Source organism: Schistocerca nitens, chromosome 6 (assembly GCF_023898315.1).
Source record: "Schistocerca nitens isolate TAMUIC-IGC-003100 chromosome 6, iqSchNite1.1, whole genome shotgun sequence".
NCBI lineage: Eukaryota > Metazoa > Arthropoda > Insecta > Orthoptera > Acrididae > Schistocerca > Schistocerca nitens.
The window spans coordinates 372,523,356-372,527,300 of NC_064619.1; the positions used below are offsets into that span (position 1 = coordinate 372,523,356).

Genomic DNA, 3,945 nt, shown 5'->3' on the forward strand with positions numbered 1-3,945 from the left:
TGATCCCAAACGTACCGCGCATATTGTACAAATGTGGTTGCGCTTCAGTTGCCCGAAAGTACTGCACCCCCCTCCCCAATCACCAGACCTTAACCCAGTCAAACATTTGTGGGATACATTGAAACGGACCCTCCGCGCGGACAACATCTATACGAAGGAGACCTTCAAAGAGAAACTGCGCCAAGAATGGACAAATATAGGCCCAGCTTTCACCAAAAAACTCGTGGAAAGTATGCCTAGTAGATTAGAGGAGGTATTGAAAATGAAAGGTGGACCCACAAGGTATTGACATTTTCGTCGTACAACTTATGAACATTTATTGGACAGTGTCCGAATACTTTTGTAGCAGCAGGGTGTGCAGGATGTTTCATTTTTGTTGTTAATTTTTTTGTTATTTATGTTTTGGAAACGAAATAATATAATAATTCTTTTGTAATTAATGTTGTCACGCATATATATTGCTAATAAATATGTTTGGGTTTCATAGTCAGTGTTTCTCGAGTACTCATTGTGAAACTTCCCACTGTCCGAACACTTTTGCGACTGAGTGTATTTAGTTTCATAATCAGAAAAAGGCCTTTCACACAAATATGTTGCTCGAAATATTGTAGCACTTTTGCAACTTCATTATGGAGACGGAAAATCTACCTGAGAAAAGCAATGTAGATGTCCTGCACAGTTTTAACGTAAAAATATTTTTAATTAAAAATGGAATTACCTTGTAGGTCAATCAGTTGCATCCGCACATGCACATAGGTGCTTTCAACTGAAACGGCAAACGATCTAGGAAACAGCTCGAAAACAGAGGTAAGATTGACAATGTCATCAAAATCTTTATAAACCTGTCGTTGTAATGCTTTCAATGCCTCAATGAATTCTTCAGGCGTCAAGTTTTCTTTGGTGCCAGTGAGCTTAGGGAAATGGATTGTGTTTGTCAGAATGTGTCCCTTCTACAACGCGGTTTTCTTTTTAAATGTATCCTCATCAAATCAGAAATAATTTACATTGCAGTATCTTACAGTCGGTAGTGTGCAACAAAGACCTCTTAAAATACGAAGTCTGCAGTCCATACTGAATGTTCTAATTTTCGTTTTTGCGCTCCTTTTTCCTTCACAAATTCAACAATAGCGAGATTTAAACTGAAAAATCGTTCCAGGCATGCCCCTTAATTTAACCAGTTCACTTTGCAGTAATATATGAAGTCTCCATACTCTTTGTCAGTTTTGACTGAAAACGGTTGCAGCTGAAATCGATTAATGGGTTGCGACTTCAGAAATTTTACTATTTGTACCACCAGTTTCTTCAAGTGCTCCATGCCTGCAAACTTAGAACAAAATGCTTTCATATGTGTAGATCAGAAAATCCCATACATCGATCGTTGTAATTTTTTGCTCTTCCGTTGTCATCTGAAAGTTTAAATTCTTTTTGCATGGTACTATAACGACGTTGGCAACGGTCTTGCCGCAGTGGATACGCCGGTTCCCGTGAGATCACCGAAGTTAAGCGCTGTCGGGCGTGGTCGGCACTTGGATGGGTGACCATCCAGGCCGCCATGCGCTGTTTCCATTTTTCGGGGTGCACTCAGCCTCGTGATGCCAATTGAGGAGCTACTCGACCGAATGGTAGCGGCTTCGGTCAAAAATACCATCTTACGACCGGGAGAGCGGTGTGCTGACCTCACGCCCCTCCTATCCGCATCCTCCACCAAGGATGACACGGCGGTCGGATGGTCCCGGTAGGCCACTCGTGGCCTTAAGACAGAGTGTACTATAATGACGTTTCGTAGCAAATAAGCAGCACTAGTCGCTTTTGTGAACTGAGATTTCTCATCTCCCTCTTCTGTCATTCCTATTAATTTTAAATGATTGTGACAATAGATCGAAAATGTGTCTCTTTTTGTGCAAACAGCCATTGGACCTGTGAATGTTCTTCACACCAGGAACAAATAGCGAGGGTTAAACAGCGATGACGCCACGATTCTGCCGGAGCAAGAGAGTTGTGCCGACCGAAAAATGCGCGCCGCATTGCTCAATGAAACACCGCGGTATTCTGGGTACTTCCAAGAAGACCGAGCAAAGTCGAGTGGCAGGCCGAGCGCTGGCCCGCACACGCTGCACAAATGAAGTTTGGCACAGCAGGGCCGACCCTGCTTGAAGGCGACGAAGACACCTTCATCAACACCACACTGAGTTTAAACGATATCGTGTAATGGGACTATGAGAATCTTCCTGTCCGTTCTGTGATGCTGTAGAAAGACATGACAGGAATGTAGCCTCTGTATACGATTGCTTGCAGCGGTGGTCACGAGAATGGACAGTCGCAAGAAGACCGGGCTTCCAACGATCATGTGGCACTAACGAGAGGGAAAACCGCAGCGCCGGCCGGAGTGGCCAAGCGGTTAAAGGCGCTACAGTCTGGAACCGCACGACCGCTGCGGTCGCAGGTTCGAATCCTGCCTCGGGCATGGATGTGTGTGATGTCCTTAGGTTAGTTAGGTTTAAGTAGTTCTAAGTTCTAGGGGACTTATGACCACAGCAGTTGAGTCCCATAGTGCTCAGAGCCATTTGAACCATTTTTTGAAAACCGCAGCAGCAGTTGACATCACAGTGACACAACTAATTGTTACAGACTGGTTACTTCAAAGATAACTCTGAACCAGAAGCCTTGTAGATTGCATTCCACTGACCCGAAACCGCCGCCATTTGCGACCTCAGTGGTGTCAAGTTCATTGAGGGCAGGGTGGTTCAAATTGGTTCAAATGGCTCTGAGCACTATGGGACTCAACTGCTGAGGTCATTAGTCCCCTAGAACTTAGAACTAGTTAAACCTAACTAACCTAAGGACATCAAAAACATCCATGCCCGAGGCAGGATTCGAACCTGCGACCGTAGCGGTCTTGCGGTTCCAGACTGCAGCGCCTTTAACCGCACGGCCACTTCGGCCGGCGAGGGCAGGGTGAAGGTTTGTTTTTTATGATGAAAACTGGCTCTCTCTCGGTACCAGTGATGGCCGTGTGTCGGTTAGAAGGAGGCCAGTTGAGGCCCAGCAACCAACCTGTCTGCACGCTAGACACAGTGCACCTACACCTGAAGTTACAGTCTGGGGCACGGTTTCGTATGACAGCAGAACCACTGTCGTGGCTGTCCCACGCACCCTAAATGCAAGTCTAGTGCTTCGACCTGTTCTACTGTCATTGATGAACATCTTTGGCTCTGAGCACTATGCGACTTAAGTTGACAGGTCATCAGTCGCCTAGAACTTAGAACTAATTAATCCTTACTAACCTAAGGACATCACACACATCCATGCCCGAGGCAGGATTCGAACCTGCGACCGTAGCGGTCGCTCGGTTCCAGACTGTAGCGCCTAGAACTGCACGGCCACTCCGGCCGGCGATGAACATCTTTCCACGAGGTGTTTTCCAACAGGATAACGCTCGCTCACATACCGCTTTTGCAACCCAGGATGCCCTACAGTGTGTCGACATGTTGCCTTGGACTGCTTGATCACCATATCTGTCTCCAGTCGGCATATATGGAACATCATCGGACGACAATTCGAGTGTGATCCACAAACAGCGCTACCCGTCCCTGTACTGACCGACCAAGAGCAACTGGGCGTGGAACTCCATTCCCAGAACTGACATCCGATTGTTAATGTTCCAGCGTCTCACATTTTCAATGGCGTAGCTCACGCTTACATTGACCTGTGGTCTTACAAAGTTAATGACTTGAATATATTACCTGGATAAATATATTCCCGAAATTTCATTACTCCACATTAATTATTTTTTGGTGTTGCGATTTTTGTTTCCGTCAGGTCCGTATGATGACTCTCAGATATTTAAAGGTGTGACTGCTTACAGCAATTCTTCAGCAATCGCCTAACCATAGTTAACATCTTTTTATGCGCAGTGCGTTACAGTTGTTTATGCTGAGGATCACA

General features: G+C 45.7%; 1 pseudogene; it reads left to right on the forward strand.

The window, feature by feature from the left end:
* Window positions 1-1,448: 1,448 nt before the first annotated feature.
* Window positions 1,449-1,566, forward strand: LOC126191805 (5S ribosomal RNA; annotated as a pseudogene).
* Window positions 1,567-3,945: the final 2,379 nt, after the last annotated feature.